This window comes from Equus przewalskii, chromosome 11, assembly GCF_037783145.1.
Source record: "Equus przewalskii isolate Varuska chromosome 11, EquPr2, whole genome shotgun sequence".
Taxonomy (NCBI): domain Eukaryota; kingdom Metazoa; phylum Chordata; class Mammalia; order Perissodactyla; family Equidae; genus Equus; species Equus przewalskii.
This window is the reverse complement of record NC_091841.1, coordinates 8,259,061-8,274,144: the sequence shown is the minus strand read 5'-3', so window position 1 is coordinate 8,274,144 and position 15,084 is coordinate 8,259,061. Positions and strand designations below refer to the sequence as shown.

The window sequence follows — 15,084 nt, the reverse complement described above, 5'->3', positions numbered from 1 at the left end:
GAAGGACTCTTGACTGATATGTTTTTAAAGCTCCCCAGATGTCCTGATATATAGAAAGGTTGAAAGTCACAGGCTTAGTGATCTCACACTTTCGTTTTATAGCAGTGACACTGTCTTGGAAGCTAGAGATGATGGGAGATTCCAGGTGGATCATCTATTAAGACTGGAAACCTAAATCCAAGCCTCAGTCAGCTCCCCTGTGTGAGCCTCTTCTCCCTACCGATGACAGTTCTTTACCTGTGGATAGGGTATTCCCTGTCTGGATGCCATTTGATTTTTACAATAGCCCTGTAAGGTCAATAATTATTGGACTCATTTCACAAAATGGGAAAACTGAGTTCCTACCCAACCCTGCATGGAAGCATGTAGCTTTTTGTGCTGTTTTTGAGAAGAGAAAATCAATCAAGTGGGTTAGAAGCTGATCTTTATTCCTCCCTCTGACGATGGCAACTTCCCATTTGGGAATTCATGTGGAAAAGCCATTTTAATCAAGTAAGCTTGTTGTTAACAGCCAACCAGACCTGTGGTCACTGGTTGTACAGATTGTGCACCACCCAACCCTAAGGAATGGCAATTGCATTGCAGTTTATGTGAATGGTACCCCTACTTCTCGGGCCGTTCCCTGGCTGGGTGGTTGTACATGGTGCTATCTTGATCAGGAGGCTATCTCTCTAATAAGATCTAAAGGAGGCTGGAACAAGCTCCAAATACTGCCCTTTCATGATGGGTCAAATGCTAAAATAACATAAAGTCAATCTGTGATCAATTTCTTTCACTTAACGTTATCTTCTCCAGGCTTTCTCATTTAAAATGCACACACCCTTAGGAATAAGAAACTATTCTAGGCTCTTAAATTGATTTTCTCTAATTTGTTAAGGATTGATAATTCATATGGAATAGGGGTTTACACTTTACAAACAGCCTTCATGTCATCTTCTGTGGTGTAGGTATTATTATTCCCAATTTATATATGAGCAAACAGAGCTTCAGAAAGGGTCACGGTCTGCATCCACATTACCCTGAAATTAAGAGCCTGAACTCATATTTTTTTTATTCCAGATCTAAGGCTTTTCCCAGTATCCTCTACTGATGAGAATAAGGTGTTGTTTTTATTCTCCTTGACGACATGCTTTTAAGAAACGTGTGCATCAAAACAGCATTTGTTAGCCAAGGCTCTGATGCTACCGTCCTGTCTGCATTCAGTCGTATCCTTTAGGGGAATTTTTCCAGTTCAGATGTACTTTCCCTTGAATCATTTATGTGCTATTTTCTAAGTAAGAAACTTTACGTGATGGACAAGTTTCTTTTTTTAATTAGTATGGATGCTGAGGTCATAGTATATGTTAAAAACGTGTTAAGTTTTCATTGAAAAACTCATATATAGGGACATGGCTAGACTACTTCTGCAATTGCCTTGTCTTTGAAAATTACAGTCTTTGCTCAAACAAAATAAATATTTATATTCGTAGAATACAGGCCACAAAATAGAGGAAAAAGTGTGGACTTTGGAGTCACACAGGCCTGAGTTCTAACACAGACTTCTCCTTACTGATGTCTTTCTGATTGGAAGTAAATTACTTGGCATCTCTGAGCCTCAGTTTCCTCATCTGTACAATGGGGTAATGAGATTTACCTCACCTGGTAATGTAAAGCATAGAGCACATAGCAATCCTTCTAAACTGTTAATTTGTTTACATCTCTTTGTTATTATGGATCTATTTTCCACTAGGTAATATAAGTACTTAGTTTCATTATTATATGGGAGTGTGGGGAAGTACATTCACCTGGATTTCAGAGAAGAATAGTCTGGGTAGATGGGCTCTAGCAATGCTCATTCATTTATTCATTCACTGATTCAGTCACGCAGAGTGATCTTTCTAAAACACAAAACTTATTTCTGGCTCCTCTACCCAGAACTGGTCAAAGCCTTGCCATGACCTCATAAATAAAGCCCGGATTCATTAGCCTGGCCTTCAGCACCCTGCACCTCTCTCCCATATGTGCTTCCCTGAATGACGTCTGTCGTTCCCTGAATTCACTCTGCCATTTCATGCTCCTCTGCTCCCTTTGTCTGCAAATTCCTTCCCACGACTTGTTCGCTGGCTGGACTCTCACTGTTCCTCTCCTCAAGTCTCTCCCCTTCGGAGACTCTTCTTCTGACCTGTCTCCTTTCCCACACACAATTCATCACTGCCGCCCTTGTCTTGCCACTCTACTTAGTATATCCGCCAGTTATCGCAAGTTTCACAACCTCTTCTGGACTTTAAGCTCCTAAAAGTGTCTTCTTCGTGCATGATATCTGGTCCCCTGCACAGTACTTGGAATAGAGTAGTTACAAAGTAACACGCTGAGAGTTTTACCAGAGATGTGCACGAAGGGCTTGGGGAGTTCAGAGGAGAAAACTCCTGGCGCCTGGACATACCAGCTACGTGATTTGGGACTGTTATCTAACTGCTAGGATCCTCAGTTTCCTTATCTAGAAAATGACAAAATAATAGTATCTACTTAATAGAGCTCTTAGGCAGATTAAACGTAAATCTTTAATGTATGTGAAGCACTTAGAACAGAGTGTGGCAGGAAGTAAGCGCTCAGAGTACTGTTGACCGGTATAGTTATTATTTTTTATTAAAAAACGAAAACATAATAAAAATTTAAAAAATCATTTTTTTTCACTGTTACTGCAACAAAAGCATTTTCATATTTATTAGCGTCATGTTACACGAGAATCCTATGTTATTTTTATTCTTCCTATTTTACCAATGAGGCCCTGGGGGTTAAGAGAAGTGAACTGATTTGAACAAGCTCACGAGGTTATAGGTCATCAGACTTCAAGGTGGGTGCTATTTCCATTCTACCATAGCTCCCTTCTTGATTCATGTACCTCTCAATGACCTACCGCTGGGTCCCTGACACTTCCATCCCTTGGGTGAAAGCTTTCTTTGCTAAAGCCTCCTCTCAAATATCCACCAAGGAGGCATTGCCTGTGGTACATTATCACCTATTAACACGTCTCAGCTGTGTTGTCAGATGGGTTGCGGTGGGTTCTCAGATTAGCCAGCTGGTCCCTCACAGAGCAGAAGACAGCTGGTCAGTCCTGGTTACAGCTGAGGAGATAAATAGGGAAGGCCCAGCCTCTCTGGGACCCCAGCCAGCAGAGGCAGGCTCGGGTGTAGTCTGCAGTGGGTGGGGAGGAGGGAAACTTCCCAGCCTCACCCGTAAAATCGAGAGGGTAATGGCTGCTTCACAGGGCTGTCGTGAGGATAAAATGAAGTAACAACAGCTAACGTAAGCAAATACCATCTATATGTATTACCACAATCCTCCCAACAACATGAGCTAGTTACTAGTATTATCCCCATTTTACAGAGGAGAAACTGAGGCAGAGAGAGGTGAAGCTAGTTGTCTGCCAGCTAGTAAGTGGCAGAGTCAGAATTTGAGCCCAACCTCTGTGCTCTGAGGTAACATATGGAAAACCCCCGACCAGAGGGTTAGATTAACTAGGGACTTTCCCCTTCAAGGCACTGAGTCTACCTTTTATTCATAATTTTGTAACTTTTTTTCTGAAAAGGGGCATCTGAAATTGTATAAGCTTCAAACCCGGGTCCTCCTGTGAACCTAACTGTGGTGGGTGCTCAAAAGAAGTGAGCTGCCTTCTCTCCTGGATGGTGGGGTCTCAGGAGTGGAAGGAGAAAGAAGATGAGGAAACAGGCAAAATGAGGCAAGGACCACTGGGGATGGGGGTAGGGAGTGGGGGTGTTAACCCTCTTTCTGGATGACCCCCTTCTTACCACAGGTGATGCTAAAGCATGGGCTGAAGTTCCTCTTCCAGGTGGTGCCTTGTGGCTGCCTGAAAGCTTCGCCCAGCTTTGCTGACTTCCTGGAGCTTAATTTACAGCCAGCCAGTGAGTGGAGCTAAAGCTTCATGAGACAGCTGCTTGTCCCGCAGACCTGCAGGGGAATTCCTGTCTGAACACCTCGGCTCGGTGTGTGTCCAGCTCTTTCCTCACCTCGCATCAGCAGGTCTGCCGAGGACCTTATCTCAGCCTGGTGGAGCTGAGGGTCACAGTGCCAGACAGCCTCTTTGTGTCACACCTGGCCCACTCCTCCCCTACCTTGCTCTCCTTTCACAGCCCTGGCTCTGGCATTCTCAGGGCTAAAGTCATGCAGCGTCAGCTGGGTTTTATTAAACTCCCTAACCTGGAGAGAAATGGAGCTGAAGAGATCCTTTCTCCTATTCTTTGGTACAAAGAATGAGCACACACACACATACACACGGGTATTTTAACCCTTTAAACCAAACAGGATGTTTAAGCCAGGGTTGCAAACTCAAATATCTACAGGGGCCAGGCAGGAAACATTACCTGGACAGGTGAGCTGGGTGAAGACAATAGGGACTGGTGGGGACTGTGGCAGACTGGAGAGCAGTTGGGCTTTCCCAATGTGGGGCAGCCCGGCGGGAATGCAGGGTGAGCATTGCCTGATCCTCTGATAGTTCAGGAGAAAGCACAGAGCTGGATTTTATGTGAAATTTCCTAATTTTTAAAAGATTTTCTGGGACAAACAAAATACCTCTGTGGGCTTGTTTAGTGTGTGGGCTGACAGTTTGAGAACCTGATTTAAGCTGTGAGGAGAGTCTGACTCTGGCTACTTTTCCTTTCTTCTCTCGGACCCCCTACCCTACTTGATTTCAATGGAAGTGGCTGTTGATCAGGAGACCTTGTCGTTGGTCTGAGGAAGAAGCTATTGGGGAAATTTTTGGACCTTTCTCAGTGAAACCTGAGTACAGCATTTACCTGTTCTTTCACTCTGTCCATTCATTCATTCAATTATTCAACAAATACTGAGGGGCAATTTGAGACACATACCATACTCTAGGGGTGGCGGGAGTGAACATGGCGGAGCTCTCAAGGAACTTACAGGCTCAGAGGAGAGGAGGGCAAAACCGGTGCTCTTAGTGATTCAGTGTGGTCAGGGCTGTAATAGCTGCCTAAGACACATATAGGAACAGGGATGGCAGAATTCTTAGCTCTGCCTCAGGGCATCAGGAAAGGATTCTCAGATGATGCTGGGAGGTGTGCAGGTGAGAGCAGGGGAGGAGCGGAGAAATGGATTTGAAAGCTGAGTGAAGGATAAAGGAGGTAACGGGATGGGAGGGTCTTCTGGATAAGGGAAAACAGGGTGAGTTGGGCCTAGTGGTGTGGTGGTGCATGGTGTGTTTGAGAAATGTCAAGTAGTCTGTGTGGGGTGCTGGTGTGGAGTGGCTGTAGAAGATGCTGGAGGGGTGGTCTGGATCTAGGCTGGGAATGGCCCTGTGAGCCATCTTTAGGGCTCTATCTGGTAAACCCTGGGAAGCTACTGAAATTGTATAAACAGAGGAGTCTCATGGTCATATCTGTTTTAGGAAAATCATCCTGGTTCCAGTGAGAAGCATGTTTTGGAAAGGTGGGCAAGGGAGGTTGTGGGGGGTCATAGGATGGAGTGTGGAGAGGGAGAGAAGTCAACAAATTAGGATAGTGGTCCTCAACCCTGGCTATAGTACCAATGGCTAAGCCCATCCCAAGCTAGGTAATCAGAATTTCTGGGTTTGAGGTCCTAGCCTTGGGATTAAAAGCTCTCTGAGAGGTTGGGCATTGCTGAACTAGGAGACCACTGCCTGGTGAGGAAAAGCTTCCAGGGGAGAGCTGAAGTTGTTGGGGGAGTCCTTGTGTCTTGGGGTGTGGGACACTGTAGCCTTTCCCCAACCCAAGTGCCTAATTTTGTGGGTGACTGAGGCCCTGGAGGGGCATTTGCTGTTACATCAGATAAGGAAACTTTAAAAAATTAAATAATGGATAAATACCTCGTGTCGGGAAGACCCTGGGGTTTGAAGTTAAATGGTTTAAATCCTGCCTGGGTTACTCATCAACTATGATATGTTGGACAAGTCCTAAGACCTTTCCCAGCCTCATTTTCTCATCTTTAAAATGGAACTAATAATACCTGCCTTTGAAGGTTGTGGTGAGGATTAATATTTGTAAAACACCTAGCACACAGTGGTAAACAGTTACTAAATGCTACTCCTGTTCTGATGATTATAGTCAGAAGGGACCAACTCCGTGTGTCAGCTGTGGTTTCTGGACTATTCTGCTAAAAAGATTCACGTAATAGGATGGTCAGCTGTAAGGAGGGGGGATTGTCGGAAAGAATTCTTATGGGAGCTTCCTTACGAGGAGAGACTAAATGGAAAGAGCAGATTAGATTTCAAATCCCTTCCACAGCTGATCCCCGACACTTAGTTTTTTAAAACGTGTGCTATTAGTCATTATTCTATGCTGCCTCCTCACGCACAATTGTTTCTGTCTTTTTAAGAAATAATTTTTATTTTGAAGTAGTGTTAGTCTCAAAAGACTGTAAAATGGTTCGGTTTCTGTGTACCGTTCACCCAGCTTCATCTAGTGATGATAATATCTTAGATGACTTCAGTTCCATTGTTTGTTTATTTATGTTTTCCCAGAACTGTACCCGTACTACTGTGGTTTCTTACTTCTCTCACTTAACATAATAGTCTCCACACCTTCCTTTATCATAAATTCGTAGCAAACACATATTTCAATATCTTGATGTTCTATGCTCTAATTTAAACAATTTCCTTACTGTTGGACTGGTGGTGGTATTCCAATCAATTGTACAGATTATTTCCGCTGCTTCGTTATTATACTGTTACTGGTGAGCATCCTTTCCATATTCAGGATTGTTTCATTAGGATGAATTACCAAAGGTGGAATTGCTGGGCCAGCGACTCTGAGCAGGTGAAAGGTTTTGATAGTTGCTGAAGGAGAGCTGCCTGAAATGAACTGGAGGGGCCGGTGCTCCAGAAGTTGAGGGTGGGACCCCAGGAATGACCTTGAACTGAGAAGGTTCTAAGTGCAGCTGCAAGCGACTGCAGCCGAAGAAGCTTGGCCGGTGTCAGAGGCACAGATCCCTACTGAGACTTGATCATGTGGCCCCCCTGCCTCCGGGCCGAGAAGCCCAGGGCCCCGGGGCTTTGCTGGTCCTGACATGGCTGCCTGCTCAGTAGCACTGCTGAGACTTGCCTCTAATCTACTGTGCCCAAGCTCTGGGCTCTTTTTTCCTTCCCTGTTTCAGGCCATTTCACTGAAATCTGAGCAAATGATTGATCACTTTAAAGCAAGGAACAAATGGACTTTCTGGGCAATCAGACCTCCTTCCAGCCAGCGCGCATTTGTGCACCCAGTGGTGGGTGGGATGTCATCAGCATATGATGGCTGAAATTTTCCGTGCTGTGACAGGCAGAATGATCCCAGCGGTTTGTCTGGGCTGCAGTGAAAGTTGGAACAGGAGCATTCTTGTGGTAGGGACTGGACATTTCGTCTCTTATCAAGGGCTAACAGTTCCCATGCAGGTGAAGTAGGGGCCACAGGGGGAAAGGACTGCAGTGCAGGAGGGCGAGTGTGAATTGAATTAGCGGCTAATTCCCCTGGCAGAGGTTACGTGTTTTCCATACTGCAAATGGGAATGTCTTATCATGAATCGTGACTGACTGCAAATGACCACCAGCACCACCACATTCGTCGAACACCTACTATGTGCCGGGCACTGTGATAGGTGTTTTACACACATCGCTCAGTTAACCCTGCATCAGTGTTTACCTCTGTTTTAGCAATAAGGAATCTGAGGCTCAGAGAGGATTATAGGTAGGAGGGGTGCCAGGGTTTGAAGCGAGGTCTACCCATGTTCTTGTCCTTGCTGCTTTTTTAAAGTTTGTTATGGCCTGTGATAGATTAATTGTTTCATGAATGCTCTTTAAAAAAAAAATGCAATGTGTTTACCATTAACAACTGCTCCTTAGCAAAATCCATGTTCCTCTTTTTTTATTTTTAAAGATGAATGTTTTCTTTTTAAGATTGGCACCTGAGTTAACATCTGTTGCCAATCTTCTTTGTTTTTCTTTTTTCTTCTCCCCAAAGCCCCCCAGTATGTATTTATATATTCTAGTTGTAGCTCCTTTGGGTTGTGGTATGTGGGACGCTGCCTTGCATGGCTTGATGAGCTGTGCCACATCTGTGCCCAGGATCTGAGCCGGTGAAATCCTGGGCTGCTGAAGCAGAGTGTGTGAACTCAATCACTGGGCCACAGTGCCGGCCCCCTGTTCCTCTCTTCTGGAGCACATGGCTAGACTACATTTCCCAGTCTCCCTTGCAGGCAGATGTGGTCATGTGACTGAGTTCTAGCCAATGGAAGATGAGCAGTTGCAATGTGCATCACTTCCAGGTGCTTTTCTCCTGGCAGCTAGTTGTAATGGAGATTTTTCTCTGTGGTGACAGAACCCACATGTGAAGGATGGCACTCTGTGTCAGTGTAGTTCCCTGAATTACTGTGTGGAGCATGACTACGCTACCTTCCATCCCCACCTCACAATCTGTTCACCTACTCATAGTCTTATGTAAACAGCGCATAAACTTCTTTTGTGTTTAGCCACCATATGTTTTTGGATCTAGTTTTACAGGCTTTAGGCTACCCACATAACACAGAATGCCAACACTTCTGTCTTAAAAATTCAAGAGGATCCAGCAGGCTGTTCCAAATACAAGTCAGGAGAAGGTCAAAGGGATTTGCAGATGGAAGCAAGGGCTGCATACACAGCAAGGGGTAGGCGTCCTCTCTAGGGTGTATTAATGGAGGCTCCAGGGCACTGCAAAGCCTAATGAACTCAGTTACAGAGAAAGTAGATGAAGGTCCTGCCCCTTTGTTTGGATGTTGGCCTATCTTTTCTTACGTGAGGAACTTTCCCTAGAAATAGTAACAGTTAGATTTCTATTCCCATTTAGTGAATCATCAACTTTATTTATTGATGGTGACTGGAACAGAGGTTAGAGTAGATTGTGATAACCACAGAATTCTACTTAATTTAGGGCTAGAGCATCCCAGAACTTTCTTTGACCCTGTGCCTTCTGCAAACCTTTCTGGGATATTGAAATGGAATCAAGAGGCAATTTGGTGTCTCTCTGAATTCTCTCATTGCTATAATATCTGATACATTAAGAGGTCTACCCAGAAAAGGGGATGGTTTTAACGAGCTTATGGATTGGAATCATAGGGTTGGGTTTGGTGAAGACTTTCTTATGAAAAAAGGCTTCAGCCAAGTGCCTGGCTGGAATTCTGTCTATATAGCTTAGCAAAAGGGCTAACAGAGAACTGTACAACATGTGAAGTGGATAGGAGGAGATGGAAGAAAGACCATTTCTTCTTTCCTTGCTTCCTGCTTGTCTTTTGGTGTTCAAGATGGTGTTAGTGGGTGTGGTGACGGTGGTGCCATGGACATGCAGTAAGTAGAGGACCAGAGGCCATGCAATGCTAATTAGATGTGAAAATATTTGAAATAGTTTTTTTTTGCAAACCAACTTTTCCTTTTTTTTTTGGAGGGGCATATTTGCCCTGAGGTAACATCTATTGCCAATCTTCCTCTTTTTATTTTCCTCTCCAAAGCCCCAGTGCATGGCTGTATATCCTAGTTGTAAGTCGTTCTAGTTCTTCTATGTGAGCCACCGCCACAGCATGGCAACAGACAGATGGGTGGTGTGGTTTCACACCCGGGAATTGAACCCAGGCCACGGAAGTGGTGAGAGTGCTGAAATTTAACCACTAGGCCATCGGGACTGGCTCTGAAGTAGTTTTTTGAAGATGCGATGATAATTAAGTAATTTCAGTTTTTAATGTCCATAATTATAATGCACCCAGTTTTTCCAGGAATTTTCTCAAATGTTATTCTTACTTCTAAGTATTCCCTGACAGCATCCCTCTTTCTCATCCTCCATGGGTGATTGGTTGCAACCTCCTGTGTGCTTGCATCACACTAAGTAAAAATATCTATTATAACATTTATATCAAATTAATTATTACATTAATTTATTGGTTTGCCAAAATTTATTGAGCACCTGCTGTGTGTTGGGCACTGCAGAGGACATCAGGGTTACAATGATGAATTTGATGTAAGTAACTCCTAGGCTGGTAGGGGAGACTCAGAAGTGAATCAGCAATTGCTGGGCAGAGTGATGGGTATGATGAATGAAGTATGCACAGGTGGATTGAGGGTTGGTAGGCAAGGCATCCAAATGGCATTGCAGGTGATGCCCAGGATAGGCTCCTGGAGGTGATGACACGGGTATCAGTTGAAGTAAGTCCATCAAGAGAACTGGGAGATGGCTGGGAACAGGGGGGCTGTTCATGGCAAAGACATGGAGGTGAGAAAGAGCAAGATGCATTTCAAAAGCTATTAAGTAGTTTTGCTGGAGATGAGCCTGGGGGAAATGCAGGCAATAATTTGTAACTATTGAGTTTTTGTGTCTGATTTTTCTTGCTAGTTTTTGAATTCGGGGATCATACGTTTGTGTCTTTATGTCCTGGAATCTGTAACACCGAGGGATTCAGTAAGTTTTTGTTGACTGAATGAGAGTTGGCTGATACTGAGTCACTGACATCTGCTGGTCTCAACTCTCAGAGCTGCTGGTCTCATGTTCAGCCCTGTAGGCTCTCATACAGGATGGGCGAAGATTCCTCCAGCTATAAAACAGCTGGAAGCTTCTTTGCAAATGACAAAAAGGAGCACTAAATTTTTAATGCTTAAAAGTTAAATATTATTATAAAAGTAATTTAATATAAATGGCTTTCAGCAAATCCTTATCCATATTTCATGACTGCAGTGGGTGTCTGGGTTCTGTTTGTGAGCAATTAATTTTAATGGTTACATACTCTCAATTTCCCTCTGTTTTTCTCTTTAGCAGACCCCCAGGTCCATCAGGAAAGTGAAGAGCTAGACATCAGATGTCACTGTGGATAGAAGGAGACACAGAGTCCTGAGCTGAGGTCTCCAAATGACAAGTTAATAGGATCTGGGAGTTGCTAAGTGGGAATAAGCAGCTATGCTGTAAAACCCTAAAGTATGGTGTTGACTTGTGACATGATGCCTTTATGCTTCCCCTGAAGAGTTCCACAGTTATGTGTTCCCTCCTCTGTGGTTCCATAGTACCTTCATTATATTCTCTTATAGCAATACAAATTGTGATGGTGACTCTCATTCCTTGAGTGCCTACTATGTGCCAGAAGCCACACTGAAACTATTCTATTCCATTACACTAACCATGGAAAATGGGCATTTTATTCTCCATTTTTCTGACGAAGAAACTGAGGCTAAAAGAATGAAGCTGTTCAAGTTCATGTAGTGTTTTGCTGTTTTTTTGTCTCTTTGGATTGTGAGTTCTGTCTCAATAGGGATCATTCTACATTGTGAGTTCTATATCAATAGGGATCACCATATTCTCCCCTGTAACCCCAGTAGCACAGTGAAGAGGACAAGAGATTCACTAGGTGCTCACTAAATGTTTGCTGAATGAATAAACTAATGAAAACATGAATCAGTACTATGAAATCATTAACTGTTATAGTAAACACTTGCCATCTCACAAAGACTTTTTAAAGAGCAATCCCTTCTGGGATTGAGGGGTTGGTTGATTTTCTCTAATGCAAAAATCCTCAAACTGTGAATAATCTCTTCATATTTTGCAAAGGATTTGGCATGCAAAAGCGAGCCCTGTATCTTCTCTCCAGTGGCTTTCAGGTTTCATAGTAGTAAAAGGGTAGGAGCAGAGACAAGTGATGCTGATTAAGCTTCTTGATTTTTGTCTTCAAGTCTGACCTGGGCTTACCCTCCTTCTCGTGCTGACAGAGGTCTCTTTTTGAGGCCTCAACTTTGGCTGCAGTGGAGAGGAGGGCTGTAGAATTGCATGATTCTCTAACACTTGCATTATGTGTTGTGGGAAAGTACTCATCTTTGGTATTCTACATCTGCAGCTTCTTTGCTTTGAATAAATATAGCATAGATGGATGTATAATATATGCAAAGTTATGCCAAATATAGTCAATCCTCCTAAATGAGTCACTGGGGTCACACAGGCAACTTACCCTTTGCAGTTTTCCACTGAGTGCCCCTGGTCACCTAATAGGAGAGATCAACAAGGGTCAATGTGGCTTTTTTGGGGGGGTGGGGGAGGATTTGCCTGAATGCCAGAGTGCAACCCAAATTCTCAAATTATGTGTCATATCCCAGTGGGAGGCCATAGCATTCTATTCAATGGACATTGACTGCTTACTTCGGGCCAAGCTGGGTGCTGGGGGTCCTTGGCCAAGATTTGAAGAGTCCTATGGTGAGATGTCTCTGGCAGATAGAGGCCAAGGCAGGTAGCAGGGAGGTGAAAAGCTTTTTAGAAGTGACATCTCTTAGCAGAGAAAGTATGGAGGAGGGTAGCACTGGGATGGGAGGGACCTGGGATTCGGAGAGGCTAAATAACTCACCCCAAGTCATAGAGCTAATAAGGGGCAGAACTGGGACTGAAACCTTTGTTGCTCTAAAAGACAGTATTAAAACGCTTAGTGACAAAGAACATGGGCTGTGGATTTGTAAGACCTGACCTGACTCTTATCAGCTAGTGACCTTGGGCATGTTATGCAACTTCTTTGAGTCAGAGTTTTTTCAGCTTCTCTTGGTGCTGCTACTTCTGAGGGTGGCTATAAGTGGGGAATGAGGTCACTTTGGTAACATACTGATTACCTTGCTGGGTATCTAGTGAGCACCAAATAAATGGTAGCTGTTAGAGTCTGCTGGGATATATTGTTTGTCAAATCCAAACCTAAGAGTAAGGATTGGCAAGAAGGAGGTCCCATGGGTCCTAAATTAGGTAGGCTGTGCTAGATACAACAGATGCTCAATCCATTAGCATCACTTGGGGAGATTTCAAAGCATAATCTTCTCTGACCCCAGAGGTTCTTATCTCTGCAGTGCTATTTTTTTTCAAAGCTACTGGTGATTCTAACTGTGGAATTAGTATGAAAAGCACTGGATTGGGCAATCTTAGAAGGCAGGTGGCTTTGATGGTGAAGCACTGTCCACCCAGATCTCTGTCTCAATGTGACCAGGTTTTAGCCCGTGGGTCATGGTCACTAGTGACTCGTTTAGGTAATATTGATCACTTGAGAGTGCTGACAGTGGAGTCAGGGTGCTAACCTGTGTCCTGAAGGGACATAATCAAAGTAGCATTTTTGAGTCCTGAAGTTGACGTGTGGTGGCAACAGATGACAAATCCCATAACAGGTCAGGAGGGGCTGGCAAAGCAGTCATACCTACAGGACCAAAAGTTCAGGTGTATAAACCCTGGGCTTCCTAGGCCTTCTCCCAGCGAGCCCCACCAGGGTCAGTTTCTCCAGGCGGCAGCTCGCGGTCATTGTGTCACTCCATGCTTGCGTGTCCTAATCAATATGATAACATGTTTTGTTACTACAATGAAGAACACAGATTTGCAGATGATTTGTTAAAAAGTTCAATAAAATATGTATTAGAACAGGATGTGGTTGTCTCTACTTTTCCTCTTTGCCTTTGCAACCAGCCAAGGACAAAGCTGGGGCTGTTGTCTGACTCCAATGGCCCCCTTACTGCTCTTTCACAACTATTCTCGCCCCTCCTTTCATTCTCCGTCCAGCAGCCAGAGCAATTTTCTTAACCAGGAAATCACATCATGTCATTCTCCTGTTTAAATCTGCTGGTACCTTCCCATTGTGCTAAAAATAAAATGCAAATCCCCTCTCTGATCCTTTAGGCCAGGCATAAAATGAACACACCTTCCACTGACAGCTGTCTCTCCCCTTGGACCACTACACTTGAGCTCTAGAAGGTGCTGAGTTCCTTCCCACGTCAGGGAGTTTGTGTTTTCTCTTCCCTCTGCCTAGAATTCCTTTATCCTGGCTCTTCACATAATGGAATCTGTAACGTTACCTTATAGAAGAGGCCATTCCTGATAACTTGAGCTGAAATAGTCTCCTGAACTTACTGTCCCTGGTCACTTTCCATCAGATCACTCCATTGGTTTCCTTCATAGCAATGATCGCCATCATTAATGACTAAATCTTACTTTTTATTTGTATATCCACGTACAGCAGCCGTTCTCACTAGTATGACAGAACTGGGGCCTTGTCTAACTTATTTACTGTTTCCCTGCCAGCCCCCAGCACAGTACCTGACGTGTAGTAAACATTCAATAAATATTTGTTGAGAGAAAGAATGAATAGTTCGATAATTCTGTCACTGTTACTTACACATTCTGAAATGGTTTCTAGAGAGGAAAGGAAAGGTGGAGTGATAACTTGTTTGCTGTAAGCCACACAGAAACTGAGTTAGCCCATGGGAGCATTCATTTATTCAGTCAACAAATGCATGTTGAGTATTTGCTCCTTCTGAGCACTGTTCTGGGCACTGGAAATACAACTGAAAACAAGGCATCAAGTTGCCTGCTCTTATGAAGCTTATAGCAAATATTTGCTGCTAGTGCCATCCCGTTGATTCCAACTCCTAGCGCCCCTGTGTACAGCAGAGTGAAACCCTGCCCAGTCTTTTTGAGCAGCATTTGCCCTCCTGGCACTCTATCAGACAATGCTCTGCTGCTATTCACGGGGTTTCATGGCCAATTTTTTCAGAAGTGGGTGGGTATGTCCTTTATCCTAGTCTATCTAGTCTGGAAGCTCCACTGAAACCCGTCTACCGTGGGTGACCCTGCTGGTATTTGAAATACTGGTGGCATAGCTTTCAGCATCACAGCAATGTGCAGCCACCGCAGTGTGACAACCGACAGATGGGTGGTGTGGTTCCCTGACCAAACCCGGGCCACGGTGTTGAGAGTGTGGGGAGAATCTTAACCACTGTTCCACCATAGCATTATTATGGGACAAATAAACAAGCCGATTCCAGCAAGTAATAAGTTCTCTGAAGAACTCATTCATAACAGGATGCTGTGGTCAAAAATGATGGGGAGCAACTACAGAGAGTTTAGTCAGAGAAGGCTTCACTGAGGAGGCGGCATTTACAGAGGACCCCACAGAAAGTGCATCCTATACCGATATCATATATCTTGTGTGTATCAAAGAAAAAAACTCTCAAAGTCACTGCTCTAGGAGATGGTACTCAAGTTTTAATTAGAATCCACTTAACTCAGATGCTATTTTGTTCCCTAATGGTGATTAGTGCTGTCTTGGGTAATTAAC

General features: G+C 44.0%; 1 long non-coding RNA gene across 4 annotated transcripts in view; it reads left to right on the top strand.

The window, feature by feature from the left end:
- The window catches only part of LOC139074454 (uncharacterized), a 106,061-nt gene that overhangs the window by 74,443 nt on the left and 16,534 nt on the right, over positions 1-15,084 (top strand). Inside the window, exon 4 of one of the 4 annotated variants that reach the window (XR_011524078.1) lies at positions 10,779-13,454. The exons of the other annotated variants lie outside the window; for them this stretch is intronic. This is a non-coding gene — a long non-coding RNA (uncharacterized lncRNA). Of the gene's footprint in view, positions 1-10,778; positions 13,455-15,084 lie in introns of those variants that run through there. 4 annotated transcript variants of the gene reach the window in all.